Genomic DNA, 27,800 nt, shown 5'->3' with positions numbered 1-27,800 from the left:
GGAGTTTGGGAGTTGGAGCTGGACAATATTTAGAGGGCTACAGGTTCATGAAACCCTGGGCTAGGATGTTCAACTGCACAACATTATCATCACCATCATCATCATCAACAACAACAAACCTCTTTATATCTTTAAGGGAAAATAATATCGAAGCAATTTACATCACATAGTAAAACATCAAATAAAACAACCCACAACAAAAACATTAGTGAAGAAAGTCAAACAAAGTGTGCATTCAAAGTAACATAACTGAACAGGAAACTCTTATCTTACTGATTTCAAAAGAAAACATTTCAACGGAGAATAAGAGGGCAGCCAATACATGGCACAACATTTATTCCATGTGTTCCGATTGAAAAGAAACATAGTCATATTCAGGTAAGAAATAGGTGTGGAAGGGGGGGGGATCCTTGCCTGCATCAAATGTCTCGCAATTCGTTCATGACACAAGTGGACTGTAAGCCACATGACAAAAGGAAAGAACTGCTCCCTCCACTTTAATGTAAAGCTTTCAGCACAACACCCACCCTGTTCCCATATCCTATTGTAAGGAGGCCCAAGCATATGTTAACTACAGTAATCACATTTTCTCCCAGTTTTCACCTGCGCCCACTCCTTCTCCGTTGTCTCCCTTCTGCTGCTTTTCTACATTGTAAGCCCCCTGGGGCAAGGACCAGCTCTCCTATTCTTAAAGTGCCAATATATATATATGGGGTACATGGGCTGTTAGGGGAGGGGTAGTACCTCTGGTGGGGACACGCCATGCTCCTTCTAGGGTAGTTGGTCCACCTTTGGTCCCTACCCTGCACTCAGTTCTCACCCCAGGAAACAGCTTCAACTGGCCAGCTAAACCAGGTGAGGGTAGCCAATGCGTCTCAAAGCCTTGGTGAGTTAGGAACTTTCCCTGCATGCAAAGACAGGCACCAGTGGATCGGGTGGACAATAATGGATCCCATGATCAAGAAGGCGGTTTCTGCACATGCTGTAGAGGCAAGTGAGGGGCAGGTGGGGCTCATCAACCTGGGAAGGTAGCCCATTTAGGAGAAGAAAACTCTGATCCTAAACCTCTGCTTCCTTGTAGGACATCTTTGGAAGAAGAAAGAGCTAAGGCGTAAACCCCACACAAATCTGGAGTGGAGTTTCTAAGACAGTTGGATGGCATCTTGCACGCCGCCTCCTGGCAACTCCTGCAGCCAAGCTGGTGCCGAACGTGTTGCTTTGCGTTCCTTTGGACCGCATTGGTGAAGCCAAGAGGAGGGTCTTGTCATCTGGGCAGCCCAGGACCTCCATACACACTGGCCAGGCTTGCGCTCCGAGGAGGTCACTTCAGCGCTGCTAATGCAACAAAAACAACACGGAAGGCAGCAGCACTCACGAGTTAACGGTTTCTGCAGCCACAGCAGCTGCTGTGAACTCTCCAGCGGTTTGACTTCACCCCCAGAGGTGCTGCACTCTGTGGTCTCTCGAGACAGACAGATGCCAAGAACAACAAATATCAATATAGTTCCCAACATTCAATCACACAGATTAACCAGCGGGCAGTGTTCCAAGAGAATTTGTTGGGGTGGTGTCAATCTGGGACCCCTAAAAAATGTGCGAACCTGCCAGCTTCTGGAGTCGGCTCTATTCTTTGCAGATAGTAAGGCGCAGGGAAGGGCTCAGCAGTATGGCATCTGCTTTGCATGCAGGGTCAATCCCCAGCATCTCCTGCTATGGCTGGGAAACAGACCCTGGCTGAAACCCTAGAGAGCTGCTACCAAGCCGTGTTGACAATACTGAGTTAGATGGACCAAGAATCTGTCTTAAAAAGGTAAGGTACCCTTGACCCTAGTACAAGGCAAAATCCTATATTCCTAAGCTGAGGTCACAAGGGACATGCAGTAAATTTAGCTTATGCTCCAGTGGCAACCCCCCCAAAAAAAGATGCATACCCTATGCTTTCTATGTTATAGGACAAATGGCTGCTATTCACTCCCATGTGCAAAAGTCACAAGCCTGAACTTGGGGACAGTCTCCTGCAAGGGAAGGCAAAAATTGCCATTCTATTGGAGAAGAGCCTGACAACGCAAGGCCTCCCTCCGCAACACCCAAACCATCAGCTGTCATGGGGAATAGGCATTGCTAGCGGAAACAATAGGACTACATGGCTTTGTCTGCATCACCAGCCTGCCCACCCAGCCCCTTACAAAAACACAGCAGAAACCACATTATTTATTGTTATTATGGATCCCCTGTCGTGATCACCACCTAGGGCTGCTAGATGCAAAATAAATAAAAATTAAAAAAACAGGCGCCGCAGACTCTTCTGGTGCTTTGGGGAGTAAAAGGGACACAGACAGCCGACCTATGCACTATGAGGGCTGATACAGAGGAGCACGTCTGAAAAACAAGGAGAGCATCCCTTAAGAGGCATTCAGCAGCCCAGTTATCAAGCAAAGGGGATGGGAGCAGGTAACGGGAAATAGTGAATATGGCTGAATGGTGCTTTGTAAGCAGCATTGGTGCAGCCTGATAGAAAGATGTGGGAGTACAGAGGGAGAGGCTTGGAAGGCAGGGAAGAAGGCTTGGGAAGAGGCTACAGCGAGCCCCCTCCATACACATGCCAGCTTGCAAATTGCAGAGATGGAAACTGGACGAGCAATCGCTTGATTCAGGTGGCAGCAGGAAGGAGGAAGAATTAAAGGGAGTTTCCAAGAGCAGAAGCAGGGAGAGATAAGGCCGCCTCTCTCTCAGGTGGGCAGCCAGCAAAAAGCAACGATCCTCCCAATGAAAGCAATTAAGAAAGCATCAAACGGAGAGGCGCCCTTTCGATTGAGCATGGGGCAGCAATTCAGCAAGGCGGGAGGCGGGTGCGGGTCGCGAGCAGGAAATCCCCGGGACTTTCTCCAGCAATTGCAATTTGCAATACACACACGCACACCCATTATCACGGTTGCTGCAAAAGCGCGATGGTGATTATCAGGACCATTGATAAGGCTTATCTGGGCGGATTATGGAGGTGAGGAAGACGGGCGGAGATGGATGGAGATGGAGAGGGGAGGTAGGTGGGCTGTGCTGGAACGGGTGGGGGAGGAGATGCAGGGCTTTAAGGTGGGGGAGGCAGGCGCCGCAGGGAGGAAGAAATCCAAACCGAAAGAGACCCCAGATATACCCTCCTACCGAAAAGCTGGGAAGGAAGAGGAGCGCGGAGGCGTCTCGGCGGCGTCGGTCCCACCCGCGGGTCCCTGGTGCTGTCACACCTGCAAGAGGAGGCAGGCAGGCGGCGGGAGCGCGATCGGCGGCGGCAGGAGGACTGGGCAGGCCGGGAGGAGGGCTTCCCCTCGAGGAAGAGGTGGAGTCTGCGGCTGCCGTCCGCCTCTCGCAGCCGCCGGAGCTTCCCCGGCGCCAGAGACAAAGGGCTAGGGCGCGCCTGGCTGCCTGCTTCTCCCTCGCAGGGGGGATATGAGGAAGGGAGGGGGAGACACACACCCAAAAGGGGGCGTGGCGGGGGCGACATCCTCGCCATCCTCGGAGGCGGCGGCACCTTCCTTTGTGCCACTAGCCACCCCAGTTTTGCGCCCACACCCACCCACCCGGCCCACTTGTCATCTGGGCACGAGAGGCGCTGGGCCCCCTCGAACGGGGCATTCATTGCCCGGGGGGGGGGGGGAGACTTGGAGAGTGCCCGCTCGTGTGCGCGCGCCTGCCACACTTTCCCGATTGCGCTCTTGCGCTGACCTGCGGGCAGCCCTCTCTTTTGGTGATGACCTGAAAGCAACGAAGAGTCGTAAAGTAGTAAAGGGTTCCCCCGGGGTCATCTAGTCTGACCCCCCGCGATGCAGGAACCTAGGCTCGCAGCATGCGGAGCCTTGCGGCTGCAGAGCCTGAGCCTGAGTTACAGGTCATTGAATTGTACAGTTGGAAGGGACCACGAGGGTCATCTATTCTAGCCCAACTGTTTGCAATGCAAGAATCTTTTGCCCAACATAGAGCTCGAACCCGCCACCCTGAAATCAGCGGGGGTGATCTCAATGGTGGGTCGGATCGCCCAAGTCTGTTTTCCTGGGTCCCTGCCCCCTTAAAAACATTTGTGCTTTTTTGCCAAATGTGTAAATTTGAATGTGCACAAATTAAATGCACGGAAGTTGCAAGTTACCTGTATTATACAGAGTCACCATATACCTCATTGGTGCAAAAGTAGCCAGGCCTTTCAGCACTGCCCATGGACTTATGGGAGAAGTGGGAAGAGTGCCACACCGTTTTGAAAGTCAAAAGCAGATAAGGAAAGTGTTTCTTAAAACAAAACAGAAACAGAAAGAGGTTCCATTGGATAACCCAGTTCCTTTTTCTCCCTTTCACGAATCGCTCTCTTCTTGCATCACTTCTGTTACACTTTCAGCTTTGATAAGAATTATAGAAAGTTCAACACCATGGGCGTAGGCAGGGGGGGCAGGAGGGGGCAGCTGCCCCCCCCCAGAAGCAAAAAAATTAATGTATTTTACAGACCATAACCAGCACTTTTCCCCTCCAAAAACTGAAGTGGAAAAGGCTTTGCTTTAGCAAGAGCAGCTAAGTCTCCGCTTGCTGGGGGGGGGGGACACAGCAGTAACAAAAACACATCAAATAAATAAAGCAAAGTGGCTACCAGTAGTTAAGCAGTTAAGACAATGGAGCATATATCCCCAGGCAAGATTTGATAGCTGACCATTTCACCCTATTGTTCTTAAGTGGGACTTGTTAATGAGCATTCAGGAGCATTAAGAGTTCTATTGGCGATTTAATGAGGGTGCAGACTCAGAGGATTAAATTTGACTAAGGTGGCTCTGCAAGGCTAAAAGGAAGTGAATAAGAAAGGGGGGGCTGTAGCTTTGACAGACACAGTGATGTTTATAAAAAGCATTGGTGTTCCAGTCTGCCCCTCCTCCTGCATCTGTATACTGCAAATCAGGGGTGGCCACCTCCCAAGAGACTCTGATCTACTCAGAGTTTAAAACTGGGGGTGATCTACCCCCTTTTGGAGGGTTCAGGTCAAAGCTGTTGAGTTTTTTTTTAAAGGAAGGGAAGCCCTGTTTTTTGGGGTTTAGGTCAAACTTGTTGAGCTTCTTTTAGGAGGGAGGGAGGCCCATTTTTGTTTAGGGCTTCAGGTCATAGTTCAACTTTTTTTAGGGAGGAGGAAAATTTTGGGTGAGCTTTTTTTAGGGGTGCCAGTGACCTACCAGTGATCTACCACAGACATCCAGTGATCTACTGGTAGATCACAATCTACCTGTTGGACGTGCCTGCTGTAAATCAAGCAGAGAGAAAGCTGCTTACAAGGCTCCTGTACATGCAGAGTTCCAGAATCACAGCGTCACCCAGAGGCACCCACAAATATGAGTTATCCCTCTCTCTATTTCTTCCTTCCTTCCCTCCCTCTTCCATCCTTAATAAAATACGGGGGGGGGGGCAGATAAGCCCCACATAGAAAGCCCATCAACATGGGGGGATGACTCTTTCAAATACGGTATTTACCAGTAATTGGGGGAGGGGGGCACCTAGGCCTCTAGGAGTTGGATGCTATGCCTAGGAGTAGGACAATTCAAGAAAGCAGAATGATGCATATGCTATGGTAATATATCAATAGAATCATAGAATTGTAGTCGGAAGGGACCACAAGGGTCATCTAGTCCAACCCCCTGCAATGCAGGATTTTTTTCCTAAGGTGGGGCTTGAACCATGGTTGAAATATTATGCTGATATGCAGCAACGCCTCGGAGCCGTCGTGGCTGCGGCCGTGTCTTGCCTCGCCCTCGCCCGCCCTGCCACCCCCTCTCACCTGCCCGACCCTCCCGTCCTCTCCAGCCAAGCAGGGTAGCCGCCAACGGTACCAGCCCCAGAAGCACAAGGTGGCCGCTGCTGCCACCGCCACGATGTCATCAGGCCCGTTGGCCCTTTAGCCCCGCCCACTTTGTGGCTCCTCCCCTTCTGTGCCTTGGCCCCGCCCCTGAACGACCATGGCTTGCCCCCCCCTAGTTTTGATCCTGGCTACGCCCCTGTTCAACACAGGTCACTCTGCTTCTTTTTCTCTTTCGTATTACAAGAACTGACTTGCAGGCTTGGACCAGAGTACCCTGGATCAGCCATACCTGAGATAGCTATCCCCTGTCATTTGCCTCTTGCATAAGATAATTGTAATATTGTTATGTGTTTGTGGGTGCCTTGACTCCCCTAAATTCCTAGGTCAAGGAAGTTTAATCAATGCTTGGAGTTTAATCAATGCTTGGAGCATTGAAATAGGCTGCCAGATGCTGGATTTAACAAAGTGCTAAAATTCAGGCCGGACCAGTTTTTCCATGCTCAGGAAATTGCCTGGGAGAAGAACCACAACGCAGAACAAAGGAAGATGATGGGCGATTAGAAATGGGTGGAGCCCTGCCTTGAGCTCTGAGTAGTTAGCAGAAGACAAATGCCAGAGTTTTTTGTTAGGAGGAAGTTTAAGGATTTCAGTTGGCTGTGGCGTGATCGAGGAAAAGAAGTGTCAGTTTGTTAAATGCGGCTAGCTGGGGAGGGGCGCCAGAGCACAATGTGGGCTGCCTGTTTCGAATTGGAAGCTTCAGCAATGGGAGAAACAGGACCCACTTGGAGTATAACGCTTTGAAACCCTCCATCACAGGCTCAGGTTGTATATGTGTGTAAATAAACCATATACTGTTTCATAAAGGCACAGTCTCCACTGTGTCTCATTTCCAAAGGAAACACGAACATTGCTTAGAGACTGGGGTGGTACATAACAATATACTGCTTCTAGGTGATGAGGGCTCAATTTTTAGCCGTCGGGTCTAATATCCACACAGTTCACTATGAAGTCATCTAGTTCTCATTTATAAAACCATCTAATCTGACTGGTTGCACCACTTTTGACCACAAATCCCACGAACGGGTGAAGTGTTCAATGGAACTCCCTGCCTATTGAGATCAAGCAGGTACCTTTACTTTATTCTTTTCTGCACCTGCTAAAAACATTCTTGTTCAGGCAAGGCTACTTACTGTAGATGCTTAGAAAGTTGAAGTGATTTTAATCCGCTTTAGTATTTTAACTCTTGTCTGTTTTAAAGTAGGGTTGTGAATTTTTCTTGATTCTGTTGTCTTTCCCCTTTTTTTGTAAACCGCTTTGAGGTTCTTTACAATCTGGCTTGTATAAACTTGTATTTAAAGGTAAAGGGACCCCTGACCATTAGGTCCAGTCGTGACCGACTCTGGGGTTGCACGCTCATCTCGCATTATTGGCCGAGGGAGCCGGCGTATAGCTTCCAGTTCATGTGGCCAGCATGACAAAGCCGTTTCTGGCAAACCAGAGCAGCACATGGAAACGCCGTTTACCTTCCCACTGTAGCGGTTCCTATTTATCTACTTGCATTTTGACGTGCTTTCGAACTGCTAGGTTGGCAGGAGCTAGGACCAAGCAACGGGAGCTCACCCCGTCACAGGGATTCGAACCGCTGACCTTCTGATCAGCAAGCCCTAGGCTCAGTGGTTTAACCACAGCGCCACCTGGGTCCCTTGTATTTATGAAATACATAAATAGAGCTCGGAGCTCAGCCTACCCTACTTTCCGGGGTTCTTGTGAGGATGTAAAGTGGGGTGCTTTCATGTACAAGGATGTGAGCAGCTCGAGATGAGAGAGGCCCATAAGTATGACACACAAATAAATCTCCCCATAGAAAGCCAGCAAGCAAAAGTAAATATTTAGCAAACATCGCAAGAACTATTTCTCTGGCCTTATTTTTGATGGCAGGGTAAATGTAATCTAGTCCTTGAACTTTATCCTTTTGAAACATTCCATTTTAACGGAAAGGAGAAAAGCTCTTGGCTACAAGCCTTCAGGACGAGATGGGTTGTACACAGATAAACAAATGCTATGCTGTTCTGGATTTGTTTTCCCATCCAGTTCTGTCCTTTATTTCCCTTCTACAGCTTGCTACATGCCACCACCCATGCTATGTTGCTCTGTGGACCTCCTGTATCCCATGATGCATCGGTGCATTTGATGCCCCCAGGGACAGAGCAGTGTGCTTGGACTGACTGAGTTATTTTTGTGGGTAATGGGCTCCTTCAGATTGGTTCTCCCTGAGGCAGTACTGGCAGAATAGCAAAGGTTGGTCACAGACAAGGCACTTGGGAAGCTATTTAAGAGCGTTTCATGAGCTTTTATGCCTCAGGGAACCATTCATAGGACAGGAACCACAAGATTGAGGCTCGGTAGGTCAACTGAATCCATCTGTTGTCTCATTAAATATCTCTCTGAGATTTCTCCTTCCTTTTTAAGCAAGGGGGAAATATAACGGCTTTAAGTTCTATTATCACCATTTCCAACTGTACTTGCTGAAAGCGAGGGGGCAGGGAGAGTCTGAAGGGGAAGCGTGAAAACATGTTTGTAGCATTGCACGTTGACAAGTAGCTGTCAGTCCAAAATATTTCTAATCGCATGCATTTTTCGCATTGCAGCAAACTGAAGTGAGGACATTCGTTCCTCATCAGACTACCACAGTTTTCACCAGTGACAAAACCACAGCAGAGAAATGCATTGTATCCCACCCTGTCTCCCAGGAAGCTCATGTCCACATGCAGAGTGAGGAATTGACTCCTTGCTATCAAAAGTACACTTGCAAGTTAGGAAAAAGCATGTCCATCCATCCTATATCCATCCACCCTATGTCCTAGGTATGTACCTGATGAGACAGTTGCAGCAACAGAGAGGCCCCAACCCTGACCTCAGCTTATCTGTCTTCCCCACCTGAACTGCAGGCAAGCAGGCAAAGACCACGCCTGTGTGTAACTTGCTTCTGCTCCTCCCACTTCAGTCCTCTTCTGGTCCCGAGATACAGTGCAGCAGGAGAGGTGTGGGAAGGAGGTGTGGAAGCCCTTGATTGTACACCAGCCGGACTCATCTCTCCCTCCTCCTGCACCCGTCTTTCATTCTCCAATCCTGCAGCTTCTCCTGCCTCTGACTCTCATCTCCCAGCTTTTATAGACTCCCGTAGATCACTGATCCCTTCTTCCACGTCAGTCTCCAACCCCACTTCTCCCAGTGCCGTCTTTACCCAGGGGTGCAAAGGGTGCGGGGAACCCCAGGACTGAATTCTGGAGGGATGCCAGGCGAGTGTCAGGCAGGCGTCGCTGAAGCTGCCCATGGCGAGCATCCTGAGGTGCCGGCGTGAGGGGTGGCTGCTGGCTTGATTTTGGGGGAGCCCCCACCACCAGGAGGAGGAGGGGAAGGCTCAGCCACCTTTATTTCCCGCTGGAATCTTGGAAGGAAAGGCGGCGGCGGCAAGGGCGCCAGAGCAAGAGGTGCTGAGGGCCACTTCCCTGCCTGGACGTGCGCTGAGGCTCGGTTTGTGCACTTCCCCACCAAAGAGCATCACTTTGGCTGGGGATGGGCTTGGCAGAGGGTACTGGCGGCGGCGGCGGCGGCAGCAGCAGCGGGAGCTCCCTGGAGCCCCGGCCTGCCTGCTGTTAGCCATGGCAAATGGCGGTGGCAGCAGTGGCTCCAATAGCTACTACTTGGGAGGAGGAGGCAGCAGCAAGATGAACAGCACTAGCAGACTCCTCCTTGGCGCCCACCCAGGCGATCAACGCGGTTAATTTGGGGGCTAAACTAAATTTGGAGGCGCTGGGCAGATCTTTGCACCCCGGCGCCGCATATGCTCACTCATCAGTATCCTCAGTTGTGGGATGGAATACTGGGGCAGACAAGTCACAACAGTTCCCAGAGTGTCCACATGGAGGACCACATGGAGGACCACCTGACCAGGTCAGTTTCCTGTTCCTCCACACATGCAAATGAGATGGGAATGGTGGCAGATAAATTCACTGGCCAGTAGCCATTTCCCTCTCTTGGACTACTTACTTCAGAGAAGCAACATCTTAGCGTTAGAGTCTCTCTCGGCTTCCTGCCAAGAGAGAGACCAAATGGAGCCTTACTTTACTAAGTAGTCTCCACATGTATATAAATGTAACTTTTCTAAGCAAGCCTGCCTTTCTGAGATTATGCTGTTAACTCAGGATGTCATGTGAGTAAACTCTATCTTATTTTAAGACTATTGGGAATGCCATTCATACATGCATCACTGGGGGAGCTCGAGAAGGAGAAGTGCTGTAGCTTAATGGAAGAGCATCTAATTTGCATTCAGAAAGTCCCAAGTTCAATCTCTGGCTTCCGTACCTCCAATAAAGTTTAGAAAAGTGCCCTTGAGAAGCCACCCCGTACCCCTCCTTTGTAAGTCACTGCAGCCTTAATCCAACACTATAACCACTGCACCATGCTGTCCTTTTTAATAACATGAAAACTGGTTGAGAAGGAGTCCTGTTTCCCATAATATATGCATACATAACTTCTGCGCACTGTCAGTTCCACTTCCAAACAGCCTTCAACGGGGAATAAGTCTGGATAAGACAACCATCTCCTCCTCTGGGGTAGCAGCTTATGAGGTCAGGCTGCAAGCAGAAACAAACAAGTTTTTTTTTTTAAAAAAAAGGGGGGGACTGCTTAAAAGACTTTATTTTTAATGTTCTCTTTTTTCTGAGAAGAAGCCATGAGGTCAGCGTCTTGCTCTTATTTTCAATGTTCATGTCATGCGCTATTTATGTTAGACAATGAGCTTTTATCCATGCTGTTGTCTGGGGTCCAGAAATCAGCTGGCTTTCGCGCCAACCCATCTTCCCTTCCCCCTCACCCCCCAAAAAGGACCCATCATCAGGACACCAACAAAAGTGTTGGCTAACTCTCAAAATAAGCCTGTAAAAGCAGGGGACAGAAGCAAGCATCTGCTGATCGGGGAATCTATCAGTGGACTTTTGGCATCTTCAAAAGCAGTAACACAACACTGCTGGCTAACACAGAAGCTAATCTTAGTGGCAAAAGAAAACACTTCTTCCTCCTATTTGACACCGTTCTACAGATTACTAGCAAAATCATCACCTGCCATATGCCCTTCTTTTTCAGGTTTTAAAATATTTTGAGATAGAGATGGAAAACTACCACCAACAGACACTTTATTCAGCCTCAGCTTCCAGGTTCTTTGTAGATCTGTAGGCAGATGTCATTATGTGTTGGACTGGTCATGTTGTGCGGATGCCTGATGCTCGTCTTCCAAAGCAACTACTCTATTCTGAACTTGATAATGGAAAGCGGAATGCTGGTTGTCAACAAAAGAGGTTCAAAGACTCTCTCAAGGCAAATCTAAAAAAATGTAGCATGAACGCCGACAACTGGGAAACACTGGCCTGCGAGTGCTCCAGTTGGTTGCCAAAGGTGTCATGGGTTTTGAAGATGCTCGAACTCAGGACGAATGGGAGAAATGTGCTAAGAGGAGGGCATGCTAAGAGGGGGTTCCGGTTTCCGCCTGCAGGAATGGCGGACCTGTTTTCCATCTCTCTGACCTTCGTAAGGAATTTGGCGGTTGCTAGGGGAGTAAATGGCAACCCCCTACCCTCTCCGGGGGTTACGGAGAGGGGCCGCTGGCCCGCGATGCCCCCAGACCCACTCCGACTGTTTTTGGAGTGGGGGGAGCTTGGGCTGAGCACTTACGAGGGCCAGGACTCCCGGACGCTAATCTGCATGGCGGGGATTTCCATGGTTAAAGAAGATAATTAGGCTTAAATCTATGGACATACTTCAGAAGGAGGGGAAGAAGCGCTGTTTACTGCTGAGAAATTTATGCTGCTGAGGGAGAGGAGTCAAAGATTGTACAGCATCTGGAAGAAGGATTGATGGGGACGGAGCGATAAGGGAAGTGAGTTTTTATTTTTTTTCTTCATATTGTTGCCTCGTACCTTCCCGGACGCGATGTCCTGGCTTGTTTGGAGTGAAAGAGAAGCAAAAGACTGGGTGAGTTGAACTTTATAACTGTTGTTACTGAGCATATTTTTTAAAGATGTGGAGTTGCCGATGAGAAAAGCCCCCCCCCTAGTCGGACGGAAGGAGTTCTGGACGCGTTCGGAGGATTTATGAGCTGTGACGCACTTTAAATTGGAGCAGCGACCTGAAGCTAAGTTCAGCTATAGGGCAAGGAGATCCATTAATTTACCAAGAGTTTATGGTTTGATGTTTTGGTCTCCTGCCTGGAAAAGCTGTAAATTCTATAATGATCGTAAATCTTCATGGTTATGAGAGAAAACGAAAGTGATTTGAGCTTTTTAAGATGGCGCTGCTTCGTGCTGCTTCGACGCAACAGGGAGCTCCATTAAGAAGATTTATGGGGAGGCTGGACTGATTAACTCACACAGGAGAAAGAACATCTGTGAAACTTTGTTTGATATTTATCTCAGCAGCTGGGAAACAATCGGATGAAAGTGGAAAACATCTATGTGACTGTAAGGGGAAGATCTGGATTATTATGAACTTGGAGGACGATTTGAACTTTAGAAAAAAGACGGCAGTGGACAGTTGCGAGGAATTCCCAATTTCTTGAAGCATGGGAACCCAAATAAAAAATTCTTTAGATGATTTGGCATAACATTCGGTTTGATTGATATATATATGTGTATAATTTGAAATATTGAATGTGATATAATTGGTTTTAATTGGAAAATTAATAAAAATATTTTTTTTAAAAAAAAAAAAAGAGGAGGGCATGCTTGGCAAACCCTCACCATGATCAACTCCAGCCCAGAAACCAATGTCCCCACTGTAGAAGGACGTGTGGATCCAGAATTGGCCTCCACAGTCACTTATGGACTCATTGTTTATGGAAGACAATCTTACTTGACTACAAGTGATTGCTGAAGAAGAGGAGGAGGAGAATCATCTGTGCTGCATGCAGAAGATCCCAGGTTCAACCCCTGGCATCTCCAGGTAAGCCTGTGTGAAATCCAGAAAATCTGCTGTCAGTCAGTGTAGACAATACTGAGGTGATACACATTTGTGGTGAGTAAGTCTACGAGCCACGATGCTTGTACAGTGGTACCTCTGGTTAAGAACTCAATTCGTTCTGGAGGTCCGTTCTTAACCTGAAACTGTTCCTGTTGGGGCTAATGGGGCTTCCTGCTGCCGCCAAGCTGCCACTGCGCGATTTCTGTTCTCATCCTGAAGCAAAGTTCTTAACCCGAGGTACTATTTCTGGGTTAGCGGAGTCTGTAACCTGAAGCGTCTGTAACCTGAAGTGTCTGTAAACCGAGGTACCACTGTATTCAGTCTCCACTGTGAGATGCTGCATGCCAGTTCCATAGCCTGGCTTAGGGAGGGAGACACAATGCTCACGCTTGCAGTGTCATGATGTTGTGAAGTCATGTGCACAACAGCAGTCCCCCCCCACCCCCACCACCAATTGCCCTCGCAAGCTGTCGCCTCTGGCCCTAACTGTTCATCTACGAGAAATTTCACCGCCTGCCGCTGATTCCAGTTTCCCTACAGCAGCATGGAAGGTTCACATCAGGTTGGGCAGAAAGTAAATATCTTTAGGAGGGAGAGATTTGTTTGTCCGACCTCACAGGACGCTGCTCACACAGTCTTCTTCTGTATGCTTTCAGGGCTGGTCAACATTGCCAGTATGTGTTCAATAGCATGCAGAAGTAACCGCCACCTTGCTGCTGCATGCAAAAGGACATAGAATCATAGAATCATAGAGTTGGAAGAGACCACAAGGGCCATCCAGTCCAACCCCCTGCCAAGCAGGAAACACCATCAAAACATTCTTGACATATGCCTGTCAAGCCTCTGCTTAAAGACCTCCAAAGAAGGAGACTCCACCACACTCCTTGGTAGCAAATTCCACTGCCGAACAGCTCTTACTGTCAGGAAGTTCTTCCTAATGTTTAGGTGGAATCTTCTTTCTTGAAGTTTGAATCCATTGCTCCGTGTCCGCTTCTCTGGAGCAGCAGAAAACAATCTTTCTCCCTCCTCCATATGACATCTTTCTATTCCTTTTCTACAAACTCAAAAAAAAAAAGGACATAAGAGAATTCATCTGCTTATCCAAAGAGGAAAGGTCATTTCCTGCTTTGTGGATGAGTGTTTCTACATCAAAACTCAAAGCTTTCATCCCATGCTTGAGGGAACTGTGAATTATATGGCATTTACAATCCACTTGAGCTACTTTGATTTCTGATCCACTGCCCTGTGTTTCCCAGAGGCATTGCCAGTCGCATAAGGATGAACACTGCGAATGTTGGAGGCGAATGTTGCCTCACGTCTCATAACTCTCGTTGCAAAAATCAAGCAAGTAATAATGCTTAATTCCCTGTGGCACAAAAGTGACACATAATTACTTGGGAAATTTTTCCTGTGTCCCTTGTGGGAGGTGTCAGAGCCAACTGGTGCCAAAAATGTTTTCTGATTTGCTGGTTGCTTTTGGCAAACCACAAGGTATATTTTGTTGCAATCCCAGAATAACGCAATATTCCAGGAAAGCATTTTATTTCTGCAGTCTCGATTTGTATAACTTCCGTAGTGGGGAATACTGTGGTAAGCCTGCCATGAGTCACATTACAGGTTTGTGGGGCGGGGCCAGCCTGGGTGATACTCATGGATCCCTTCCAAATCTGTGATCATGTGTATGTAAAGTTAGAATCTTTTTAGAGGAAACCTGCAGAGCCAGTCAGATGAGTTTCTTCGTAAGATAATAGCCTGAGCTGGCCAGTTGTTGTTGTTTGGTCATTTAGTCGTGTCCGACTCTTCGTGACCCTATGGACCAGAGCACGCCAGGCACTCCTGTCTTCCACTTCCCCCCGCAGCTTGGTCAGACTCATGTTGGTAGCTTCAAGAACACTGTCCAACCATCTCATCCTCTGTCGTCCCCTTCTCCTTGTGCCCTCAATCTTTCCCAACATTAGGGTCTTTTCCAGGGAGTCTTCTCTTCTCATGAGGTGGCCAAAGTATTGGAGCCTCAACTTCACGATCTGTCCTTCCAGTGAGCACTCAGGGCTGATTTCCTTCAGAATGGATAGGTTTGATCTTCTTGCAGTCCATGGGACTCTCAAGAGTCTCCTCCAGCACCATAATTCAAAAGCATCAATTCTTCGGTACTGCTATTTGCATGTCCAAAGAGGTTGTCCTGTTGCCATAGAGACAACTCACCTCACCTGGATGGCCTTAGGAGATTCCTGGAAATTAAGGTCAATTTCTAGAGACTCATGGCCAAACATGGGGGGGGGGGTTTGGCAACCTTAAAGCTGCATGCACATTATACCAGGGGTCAGCAAACTTTTCCAGCAGGGGGCCAGTCCACTGTCCATCAGACCTTGTGGGTGGCCAGACTATATTTTGGAAGAAAAAAGAAGAATGAATTCCTATGCCCCACAAATAACCCAGAGATGCATTTTAAATAAAATGACACATTCTACTCATGTAAAAAAATAATAATGCTGATTCCCGGACCATCCGTGGGCTGGATTTAGAAGACGATTGGGCCAGATCCGGCCCCCGGGCCTTAGTTTGCCTACTCATGCATTATACCTTTAAATCACATTTGAATCACATTCTCTCAAACATTTCTGGGCACTGTAGTTTACCTCTCACAGAGTTGCAGTTCCCAGAAACATTTAACAAACTACAGTGCCCAGAATCCCTAGTGTGCTTCAGATGTGGTTTAAAGCAGGGGTCAGTAAACTTTTTCAGTAGGGGGCCGGTCCACTGTCCCTCAGACCTTGTGGGGGGGGCAGACTATATTTTGGGGGAAAATGTGAATGAATTCCTATGCCCCACAAATAACCCAGAGATGCATTTGAAATAAAAGCACACATTCTACTCATGTAAAAACATGCTGATTCCTGGACCGTCCACGGGCCGGATTTAGAAGGCGATTGGGCCACATCTGGCCCCCGGGCCTTAGTTTGGGGACCCCTGGTTTAAAGGTATAGTGTACAGCCTAACACATGCACACACACACACACACACACACACAGATCAACGGGTCACTATTCCTCTGCAATCGCTCAGTTAGCAGTTCACTTTGTGAGTTTTGCAACAAGTGTGGGAATGTGGTGGGTGGGTACTACAGGGTCAGAGCTGATTGGGGAAGAAAGCCCTAGAGATTTGACTTGCAAAACTCTGTACAAATGTTCATTTTGAGCAGACTGCAGGACCACAGCCAGCTCCTTGGCAATATGAGCTCTTTGTATTCTTCTGCATTGCTTTCTTTCTCTCTCTCTCTCTTCTCCTCCTCCTCCTCCTCCTCCTTCTGGACAAATAAGATCTGGCTCACTGGAAATCCGAGACGGTCCAACCGGCTTGGCTTCGGCAGCAGAAATGATCCACCCTCAGCCTGCGAGTTCAGGAGTTTAGCACAAAACTCTGCGAACAGCTCAGCAAACTATATGAGGCAAATATTTGCTTTGTAGTTACAGGTAGGTAGCCGTGTTGGTCTGCCGTAGTTGAAAGAAAATAAAAAGAAATCCTTCCAGTAGCACCTTAGAGACCAACTAAGTTTGTCATTGGTATGAGCTTTCGTGTGAAGTGTGCATGCACATGAAAGCTCATACCAAGGACAAACTTACCATAGTTGGTCTCTAAAGTGCTACTGGAAGGAATTTTAAAAAATTTGCTTTGTAGGTGAGTGTGACTTTTCAAAGTGGTTTTAACCGGAGTCTGTGATAAGAGAATTTAAATAACTGCTGTGGTGCATATGCATAACTCTCCTGAACAACAAACAAATGAACAAAAACCAAAAAGCTGCAGGTTTGGCATAATATTGTCGTTTGTGCCCTACAAACATTGCGGTAAAGGTAAAGGGACCCCTGACCATTAGGTCCAGTCGTGACCGACTCTGGGGTTGCGCGCTCATCTCGCATTATTGGCCGAGGGAGCCGGCGTATAGCTTCCAGGTCATGTGGCCAGCATGACAAAGCCGCTTCTGGCAAACCAGAGCAGCACATGGAAACGCCGTTTACCTTCCCACTGTAGCGGTACCTATTTATCTACTTGCACTTTGACGTGCTTTGGAACTGCTAGGTGGGCAGGAGCTGGGACCGAGCAATGGGAGCTCGCCCCGTCGCAGGGATTCGAACCGCCGACCTTCTGATCAGCAAGCCCTAGGCTCAGTGGTTTAACCCACAGCGCCACCTAAACATTGCATGGTTAGTGCCAATACAACTAGCCTCCAGAATGCCAGTATTTTGTGGGAGAATGTCAAGTGCACATCAGAAATTTGAGTTTGTGCAGTTTAAATTGAATAAGCTCCCTGTCCCTCTGGCACACAAAAGATATATTTTGTGCCTTTTAAAAAAAGATATTTTGTGATTAGGAAAATGACAGGGACATTATTGGAAGACTGAGAGCCCAATTACCAGTCAGAGCTCTTTGACAGAGAGAGAGAGAGATGCTTGTAGAGTAAGAAAATAAAGTACTGTATTTCTAGGAAATACATAACTTGGCTATAAAAAGTTTCTAGTTCTAACCTAACTAATCTAGAAACGCCAAAGGCAACTGTGTTTGCTCCCTCGTTCTCAGGGGAAAGATCCAAGGTGACCATTGTTGAAGATTGAGAGAGAAGTGTGAGGAGGAGGAGGAAGTTGCAAGCAGGATACAACCTAAGATGTATCAGTAAAAACATCAGTGAGATAGGGAAGTCAGCGAAGAAGTCAAAGGTACAGGGGCAGTCCAGGAATCTGGAGGTCCCTTGCTTTATCTGCTTTAACCCCATGCAAACTCCTCTTCTTCAAGCCGATTTGCACCCAAATGTCCAACAGAAATGCCCTGAAAAGTCTGGGATAAACAAATAGCGAATGGGAAGACCTACCAACACAGAACAACCGAACGAGGACGAATGTTCCTTCTTTAATAGCTTACGGTAAGCAAATCAGAAAGGATGGTCAAGGAAGTCTGGGCATTATTATCTCACTTGCACCTAAGCTTCATGCAAGCAAATCAGGATGAACATTCAATAAATAGGGTGTCTGGAGGAGCCCATAGATGTAAAGTACGCCGAAGCAGGGCAAGCTTTGCGAAGGAAAGGAGCAAGTGAGCATCCTAATCACCAATCCACTGTAATTTGAACTGGAATGTTTCATTGGCAATGAGACATTTGAGTCGTAAGAATTTTTTGTTGTCCTCAAATTTCCTTTGGCTTCTCACAAACAGATACAACATTATCCGTTTTAAAATGTGCGTGATCTGTGGTGATGGCCGGGTCTGTCCATTTCTCCCTGCTTCTTGGTTTTCCAAGCTTCATTCAGTTCTCCACATTTCTGCGGGAATTAGCTTTTTGTTGTTGTTTTCAAATCCTCATGAAAATTCATCAGCCGAGTTTCTTCTAATACACAGACACACACAGACACACACACACACAAAGTTACATGCCGTTTTATTATACGGCATGGCATTTTTTGCAAACAATTTCCCTAATATAATGCATTTTGTATGCCGTCTTTGCTAACATATGCATTATATTTACGAATTTTTGTATGCACAGGTTGAAGCACTGCTTCACAAAATTCAGAGATGTGAGAACTTTGAAGGGTAATTGCGCTTCATTTTGCATATTGGCTTGAGAAGTGGGAATCAGGGAGCTTCTCATAAAAATGCAAAGTCAACATTTCCCCCTGTCTCTAATGAGCTGTGATTAAACTGTTTACAGCTTGATGCAGTGCTTACATATCCCATAAACCTCCATCCCTACTGGGTACCACCATGAATGTTGTATGAGGTGTTAACGTCTTAGATTACAATTTACGGGAAGATTCAATACATGCTTGAAAAATATTCCCAGACACCTTGCCTTTTGAAAATGAGTGTATTGTTTAGAGTTTTAAAAAACCCACCTCAAAACCATAACTCTGTATAAAAAAAAACCCAACAATCTTCCTGCCCAGAATGTTAAGAAAGGAAACAGGCTGTAATCTAAGCACACTTACTTGGGAGTAAATCCCTTTAAGTCCATTACACCCAACAAACCAGAAATAGAACTGGTAGAATTAGAATCATTTGGGTATTTATAATCAATCTTGCCAACCTATTTTGTGCTGCTGTCTTTTTAAGGTCAAGTTCTATGGGAACAGTTGTCAAGGAAACCTGTGATACCTGACTTTTCTAACAAGCAGCTCATTCTCTCAGTTTCCCCCATATGGGCAGCTTAGCTTTTCATAGATTCTCATCCCCTCCCTCTCTATTTATTAAATCAGGGACCTCTTGCAAAAGAGGAACGCACATTTTCTGAAGTGACAACTGCATCCTCACAGGCATTTCATTCCCCAAGGAAATATTTGCAAAGTAGTATGCTGCACTGTAGGGACGCGGGTGGCGCTGTGGGTTAAACCACTGAGCCTCTAGGGCTTGCCGATCAGAAGGTCGGTGGTTCGAATCCCCATGACGGGGTGAGCTCCCGTTGCTCGGTGCCTGCTCCTGCCAATTTCCGTGCACTGCTCTGATTTTGCCAGAAGCGGCTTTGTCATGCTGGCCACATGACCTGGAAGCTGTACGCCGGCTTCCTCGGCCAATAACGCGAGATGAGCGCCGCAATCCAAGAGTCGGTCAGGACTGGATCTAATGGTCAGGGGTCCCTTTACCTTTACCTTATGTTGCATTGTTGGTTTTCTTCCAGAGCCTCCACCTATGGTTCCTCACACACACACACCCCCACCCCTGGTAATACTTCTAGTTTAATGCCAAAATGTTGGATTCGGAGCCTGGGAAGTGGATGTGCAGATTATCCCAAATCCATATTCAATGCTCTCCGATCACAGGTACCATGAAACAACCGACTGGGAATATAGGAATGTGGTTAAGAGAACTTTGGTTAAAAATTTGGGCTTAAGAGGCTACATATTTGTATTTCTTTGTGTTCAATGGGCCTTATGCTCTGTTAAATGTGTTTAGGTTTGCAGCCTTAGCTTGCAAAATCCAAGACTTGAGGTGGAGGGAGAGGGCCTTCAGAAATACATGGAAGCTGGAATGAGCCTGGTCAGAAAAGAACTAACTACTGAAATTATGATACAGAGCTAGTAAATGTACCCCAAGGAATGGACATGCCTGTTTTGTGAATTTTGTGACTACAGTGGTACCTCAGGTTACGAACCTAATTTGTTCTGGAGATCCGTTCTTAACCCAAAACCGTTCTTAACCTGAGGTGCGCTTTCGCTAATAGGGCCTCCCGCTGCCACCCTGCCGCCAATGTGTGATTTCTGTTCTCATCCTGGGGCAAAGTTTGTAACCTGAGGTACTATTTCCAGGTTAGTGGAGTTTGTAACCCGAAGTGTTTGTAACCTGAGGTGTTTGTAACCCGAGGTACCACTATAACTGCAAATAAGCCCGGATCAGAGTAATTAGGTAGCTGGAACAAATAAATTATAGGTGCTGTGGCTGTCTCTGTGGCTATTTTTATATATTTTTTTAAAAAAACTGAAACAAAAATGATTCTTTGGGCTTATATTAGTCATCACGGATTCTCTTTTCCCCAGGGAAAATCAGTCCTGGGAAGGAAGCTGGCTACTTGTTACAGAAAATTCCCACCGCTGTTCCCCAAACTCCAACTTCTACAGCATCCGTGACATCAGAAGCACCACGGAGATTGTAAGGGTGACTCGCTACAGGGAGCCAGCCCCCGTCATCCTAACGTCCACCTCGCCAAGCACAGGGACCAGCAGTGGCTCTGAAGCAGCCAGGGGAGAGGAGAGAGACTCGGAGGGAGAGAGAAGCCAGCGTGCAAAATGATGGGAAAGCTCAGGGGAGGAGAGATGTAGGCAAGGGCTCAAGGATGCTGGAGAGCCCTTCCACTGCCCTGACAGGGAGGAGACTGAGAGGGCATCGCTCCTTCCGGCGCAAGAGTTAAGGAGAGCTCCGCGACGCAGGTCAAGGGGGAGGCGTTTTGGGGTGCCCTGACTACTTTGCTGGCATAAGAACAGACGTACGCCATTGCCGGATTCTGATTCGGAATGAGAGGTCATGTTTTAAGCTGTCTCTGCAGTGTAAATTGCACAATAAAAGTCTTTAAAGACAAACTGGACTCAAGCGGAGTTACTCTATAGTAGCCACGACGACCCTCTGACAGAGATGAAGAATTTACTTCAGATATGGGTTAATCGCCACTTTGTTTTTTTAATGAGCAAAACCATGGTCTCCTGATGGGTTTTGCCTTTACAAGATAAGAGCAGGTATTCAAGATCTAGTCACACTTAAGGCAACGGACCACAGTGGCGTAGGGTGAGGAGGGGCTATGGGTGCTGTTGCCCCGGGCACACAACGGGGTGGGGCACAAAGCAGGCGCCTTGCCTCCTCTACCCACACCTCAGAGTCCTACCTGTTCCCAAGACAAGTAGTGGCTGAATATTTCCTAACCACTCTGCCTCTTCTGCCATGCCCCTTCCAACTGATGCTGTTGTAGGCCAGAAAAATGCAAAAAAACCACCCCAAAACCCAGTGGTCCAGGTGGTGGTATTTATAATATTTCAAACAAAGCATTTCAATTTCCACAAATCATATACATCATTACCTCATTTCATGTTTAATACACATATGCAATAAGCAATAGCAATTTCTGCTGATTAGGTTCTGATTTCCACGGTGTTCTGTTACATAGTGGGAACCTGTGTTATGTGTAGCCATTTGCACCATGTGGCACCTTGTGTTCTAGCTTTCAGCTGTATCTTTGTGATTCACATATTATTTCTGCCCCAAATTTTTTTTGGGGGAGGGGCAACTTGCAAAATCACCAGTTTCGTAAAGTAACATAACTTCTCTGTTAGAAGCACACTCAAGGATTTACAGGGCACATTATCACATTTATTGTCGCCCTTTGGGCCACTGCCACATTGCGACACACTCGGCCTCCCCCTTTTCCTGCTCCTAGCTCCTCATCTTCCTTTAATTTGATATGCAGCCACACGACTTGGTATCGCCCGCAGATTATTACTCCAGTGGCATGGAAATGGAGAACACTATGCAAATTGCTCTGGGGGGGGGGAGCGTTTAAGATAAGTATTTAACAATGCATGTTAGAAGCCGCCTAAGAGCTCCTAAGATTGGTGTGCCAAAGCTGAAAACTGAACCCACAGGCGCCTAACCAGCTTCCCGATTATTTATGCAATGTAAGGTTGCCAAGACCACATTTACAGTGTGGCAATAACCATCCCATGGTGCCAAATTGTTCTTTTTCTCATATTTTTAATACTTAAAACACACACACCAAAACCCTGTAATTCTGTACCCTGGGAATAAGTGTCGCTGAATGCCTTGGGGCTCGTTTCTGAGCAGACATAGGTAAGGTTGCTCTGCTAATCTTTTTTTCGTTAAGGCTGCTGTCGTATACACCTGTGGTTCACCAATGTGGCACCCACGGGTGCCCACCTGACCACAGAGGTTCCCTCTCCCTGCTGAAACTAGGCTTGAAGTCAGCATTCGTTTGTAGCCAGCAGAATAGGTTCCAGGGTGTGTGATGCCCACAACATTTTCTCTGGTTTACAGATGTGCCCACTTAGCCCCAAAGACATGGCAGGTCACTTACCCGATAAATGCAGAAGAAATACTTTCTCTGCTCACTCCCTCCTCAGCTCTCAGTGAATTAGGCACATGAGCATGAGGTAAGGAAGATAGAAATGGGAGAGAGGGGGGTGGGCAAGAGGAGTGGAAAAGAACATTTTTTCACATGCACCTAACAAAGAACAAAGAAAATCTCCAGAAAAGGAAATGTGGGGAGGGCGAGACAGAGAGAGAGAGAGAGAAGGGGAACTCAAATCCCAGCCAAGTCCAGTCTTGACAATGAAAGGAAAAGGAGTAAAGGGATTTTGACGACTTTTCAAGAAGCTTCCCTGCAGGAGTGGAGAGAAGATCCTGTGTTGTTTTAGGCTGAATTCCGAGGCGTTTGTTGCTCCTTCCATCCTTTCATTGTCGGCGTTTTTGAAATGGGAGCAAGCTATTCAGTTGGCCACGTCTAGAGGAGAGGTATGCGGAGATGCTGGTGCTCTTGAAACAGAAGCGTATGGTATTTAACACCAGTAAAATTGGCTAAGATGTTTAGGATGAGTAGTAAAAAATGCTGGAAATGTAAAGAGAAGGATGGTGAATTTTATCATATGTGGTGGACGTGCGAAAAAATTAAAAGATTTTGGGAAATGATATATAACGAATTGAAAAAGATTCTTAAATATACCTTTCCCCAAAAACCTGAAGCTTTTCTATTAGGACTTATAGGACAGGAGATTGTGAAAGAAGATCAAGTATTATTTATGTATGCGACAACCGCGGCTAGGACTTTATTAGCCTAAAAATGGAAAACTCAGGAGTTACAGACGATTGAAGAGTGGCAGAAAAAAATGATGGACTATGCGGAACTAGCAAGACTGACTAGCAGGGTCCGAAACCAGGAAGAGTCAAAGTTCCAAAAGGACTGGAGTAAATTTGTGGATTATATGGAGAAGAACTGAATAAGTTTAAAGACACTTGCAGGACTGAAATAAATCCTACGAATTGACTCTAGATAGAAGGAATAAAGAAACTGCAAGACAGGAATAAAAAAAAACCGACTGCAAAGAAAATTGTAATAATTGATAAGATGTTTAGAAGAAAAACTCTGTGTTTATTATGTTTATGTGATGTTGTGTTGTGTTGTTTGTTTTGTTATTGTTTAAATATGTTTAATTGGAAAATTTAATAAAATGTCTTTTTTTAAAAAAGAAACAGAAGCGTAGTCGCTGCCTGGCAAGTTACCCAGTATCTGGGCCGGCTCACCCACGAGGCAAGGTGAGGCGACCGCTTCGGCCAGCAGGATCTGCAGGGGCGGCAGATCCAGCTTCCAAGGGATACATCACCACCTTGGAGGCCAGATCTGACACCACCTCAGCAGCAGACCTGCCCGCCCCCCAAAGCTGCCTGTGCAGCAGCTTCTCAATGAATAGGAGGAGGGGTCCCCTTCCCCCCACAATGGCCTTTGATTCCCATTTCATCCATGTCACGGTCCGGTCGGCGGGCGGTTGAAGCCCTGGCTGAGGACATCAGGACCAGAGGCAAGATGGTGGTGTAGAAGGAGGAACGGGTGCAGGGCTGAGGGTCCAGCAGCAGGCAGTCGCAGGGTCAAGGAGCAAGGCAGAGGCGAAGGTCTGGGAGTCAAGGAGCAAGGCGTCGGCAAGGCAAAGGTCCAAGGGTCGAGGATCAAGGCATCGGCAAGGCAAGGCTCCAAGGAGCAAGAGGCCAGACGCAACCAGGCAGGGATAGCGCTGCTGTGGCAAAGAACTGAAGGGAAATGCTGAGCTTTTATCCCTTTCAGCTCCTGCCACCAGGTGCAGTGAGATATCAAGTGGTCTCACCTGAGTGGTCACTCCTTGCCTCTCCAGCACAAGCTGAGGCAGGCCCCAGTCCTGCAAAGCACTACAGGCCCCAGAGCCTGACTCCTGCCCATACCCCTGACAATCCATCAGCTAAGGTTGATTTGATTCCCCCTCTTATTCCTGATGTAGATCTTTATTCTCCCCTTGAAGCTGGTGTAGATATTCAGTGCCACCTTCTTCCCTGGCTGGGAGAGAGGGGCACCATTTTTGTGGTTTGCCTCAGGTGCCAAAATGTCTTGGGCCAGTCCTGCCCAGTACACATTGCATGTTGGGTAATTTTATGCCAGGCAACCCCTTTCCCTTGGAGCCAAGCCGCTCCTATTCAAGAGCGGCAACCGCAGTAGCACCGCTGCATGCTTTGCCGTGCAAATTTGCGGCCCAGGAGGAAGGCGACTAGTGAGTAGTAGCAACACTGTGGCTCAGCAGGGATGGGGGCCCTGTGAGCTCCTGAACCCAACCTGGTGCACCTCTGTCATCAGTCCTGTGAAGAATTTTCCATGCGGAAATGTGCTATTATAAATGCCAGCCACTGCTATCTGTGTCCATCTCACAAAGCCAAGACCTTGGTTTCGACCCAGCCTAATTTTTTTTAGTGTGGTATAGCTCTGTCTAAAGCGTCCTCTTAAATTCTGCCACACAGACTGAACATTGACTCAGAATGATGAATGCCACCTAGTGATTCTTTTGGGGAAAAGTGGTCCAAGATCATCATACAAGTGTTAATCGCTACACAAAGAGGCTGAATTGAAATACAGTGCTACCTCGCAAGATGAATGCCCTGCAAGACAATTTTTTCAGAAGACGAATGCGTCTTGCGATCTGATGGTGACTTGCAAGACAAATTCATTTTGTGAAAAATTCATCTTGCGAATCGTGGTTTCCCATAGGAATGCATTGAAATTTAATTAATGCGTTCCTATGGGCAAAAAAAAAGAAATTTCAATGCATTCCTATGGGAAACTGTGATTTGTAAGACGATTTTTTCGCAAAACAAATTGACTCGTGGAACGAATTAAATTCGTCTTGCGAGGCACCACTGTAGCTGAATTATACTGCTTAGTTGCCAAAATGGCTTCTAAGCGGTTTACTAGGGCACATCTAATTGCAATCTAGTGATATAGCCACATGCAATTAAAATACACAACACAACAAATTCCCGACACCCAAAATTAAAGTGTAGAATGTAAATTGAGAAATAACCCAGAAAGAGTAGATTGAGAAACTTAGAAGTTGAAAAGAAATGGCTGCTATGAACAATGACCAACACAAACTCCACAGTCTAGTAGTGACCTCAGAGCAGGCAGCTCTGCTTCAGATAGGCAAATCCTGCTCTGCTTCTATAGATATTTATGTATCTCCAGACCTACCTTTGTTGACCGTTTTGATTTTCAGGAAATCCTGTGCACTGCTGGCCAACCAAAACATACCGTAAGATCCCAGGAGGCTGTTCCTCCCACAATGAGTTCAACACTGGCTTGGTTTTCCTGTTACTTTGCAGCCTAATAAGTGTCAAAAGCAATGGCCCAAATTATTATAAGAAGTAGTCTGTTTGTGTTACGATTGGATAAAACATTGCCCCACTTAGAGGGGTTTAATTACTCAGGGAAGTTTAATGTGGTGTAGGGCAAAAGAACAACCAACCCAGGCAGGTTTTGAAGATCAACTTGTCGGGACAGAGAGTTTTATTCAATAGCCTCTAGTGGCAGGAATGAAAGTTCCAGGGTAAAATTCAGTGGTGTCTCTGTGTGACCATTATAGATGGTCACATGACTGGATTTCATCTTCTGCCCACTGCATCCCCCACCTCCCCCTGCCCCACATGCACCTAGAAGTTTTGGGGGGAGCTCCTCCAGAGCAGATTTTGAGAACCATGGGAGGAGAGAAAAGAGAAGTCCTGTTGTGTGCTCCTGTGACGCTGGATTTTGCCCTGGGGCAATGGCCTGAATCATGCAGTAGAGGGAATGGTCCCAGATCTCTAATAATCTAATAGACAGGTTGCCACCCAAAACATGTCTTTTTTTAAAAAAAAGTTTGTCTCCTCCTTGGCTGAAATGCTATATCCAATTACCTGGGTGTAAGCTCTTTCGGACTCAGAGGCTTTTACTTCTGAGTGGATTTCACTATTAGGATCTTTCCAAAACTTATGGAATATGCAGAAATGGTGAAACTTCCCAGAAGAAGAAGAAATGAAGATAACAAACTTTTTTTAAATAAAAGAATGGAAAGGGTTCGTGGAATATTTACAGATAAATTTCAAACAGACAAAAAAAATTAGCAGGGTTATTGTAATAACCTGCAGTCTTATAAGAGTATATATTTACAGTAGATAACTAAATGAGCAAGTTAAATGAATTTGCATATGCCGATTATATTAAAAAATGAATTTAAGGAACCACAGAAAGAGGGGGAAGGAAGAGGGGGAAGGGATGATGACAATTGGAAGTCGGTTTATAGGAGAGTTCTTGTGAAGTCAAAAGAATTTATTTTACAGTATTTGATAAATACATATATATGATTTATTCAATTTAGGTTATGATTTAGACATTTATTACGGTAGTAGGTTTTTTAATTTGTATATCTTGGATATTAAGTATGTTTTGTTTCGTTTATATTATTTTTGTTTTATTTGTATAATTTTGATTTGAATTTCAATAAAGGTATTTTAAAAAAAATAAGGAATCACAGAAAGAGAGGGAAAGAAGTTAAATTTTGAAATGTGAACTTGATTGTAAAATTAACAAAATGTATAAATTTGAAAAGTATAAAAAAAACCTTTTAAAAAAACCTTTTAGGATCTTTCCAGGGGGCGGGGCTTAATCTGCAAAGAAGTCATTGAGATGACGCAAACAGGACATTGGCAGCCGGTGAGTTTTGAAATACTTATCAGGGGTATGACCATCGAGGAAGCAGATCAGCAGGACAGCATGAGTCACATGGTATTCCTTGGTCCTGATAATGACTTTCAGTTTAGGTTGGCCTGAGCATTTCGGAGACTGTCTTTCTTGGCTGCAAATCACCTTTTCCTTGTCATGCTGTCAACTGGAGCTTAGTCCAGCATGCCCTTAGTTGCATCTGGTCTTTCTATTTCATGCTCCAAAGAATTAAAATAAAGCACATATAGCTTTGACTGAGGGCAAGGAAGGGAGAAGTGGCACTGGGGGGTTCAGGAAATTGGAAAGAACAGCAGCCTTCAGCAGGAGAGGTTTCCAGAGCAGTTGTCTAAGTCCATATGCCCAAGTACTGGAAACGCTCAGTAAGTTTTTATCTATTCATGAGCTTTTGGCAGGCAATTCGCAGCCATCAACCCAACCACTGCTTTATGCTGATGAGGACTAGGCACTTATTTGGAACAAAGTCTGGAATTCTCCTAAGACGCATTTCAGATTCATGGTTTATTTAGCGCATCAAACATCCCCCCCCGGGGGGGGGACATCTTCCTGGAATAAATGATTGCTTAGGATGCATGAGACCAAGTACTTATTTGCAAAACATAATTGCTCTTAGGTTGTATAGTACTTTTATCTTGCAATGTGATTTACGAACTTTATTGTGTCTAAGCCCAGAAGACATCCTTATAGCATACTAGTGCCATT

At 46.4% G+C, this 27,800-nt stretch overlaps 1 protein-coding gene and 1 long non-coding RNA gene across 4 annotated transcripts in view; one reads left to right on the top strand and one right to left on the bottom strand.

Moving 5' to 3' along the window:
- Nucleotides 1-22,463, bottom strand: part of TMEM150C (transmembrane protein 150C) — a 54,783-nt gene extending 32,320 nt beyond the window's left edge. The window contains exon 1 of one of the 3 annotated variants that reach the window (XM_088660601.1): nucleotides 22,389-22,463. The gene's annotated coding sequence lies outside the window, so the exon portion shown is untranslated. Of the gene's footprint in view, nucleotides 1-3,159; nucleotides 3,387-22,388 lie in introns of those variants that run through there. The other 2 variants (XM_035111757.3, XM_088660600.1) reach the window with 2 other exon arrangements.
- Nucleotides 16,104-20,886, top strand: LOC148687398 (uncharacterized). The gene is made up of 2 exons (XR_015947914.1): nucleotides 16,104-16,299; nucleotides 20,347-20,886. It is a non-coding gene; the product is annotated as an uncharacterized LOC148687398 (long non-coding RNA).
- Nucleotides 22,464-27,800: the final 5,337 nt, after the last annotated feature.

This window comes from Zootoca vivipara, chromosome Z1 (assembly GCF_965207765.1).
Source record: "Zootoca vivipara chromosome Z1, rZooViv2.hap1.1, whole genome shotgun sequence".
Lineage (NCBI taxonomy): Eukaryota > Metazoa > Chordata > Lepidosauria > Squamata > Lacertidae > Zootoca > Zootoca vivipara.
This window is presented reverse-complemented; position numbering and strand designations above follow the sequence as displayed.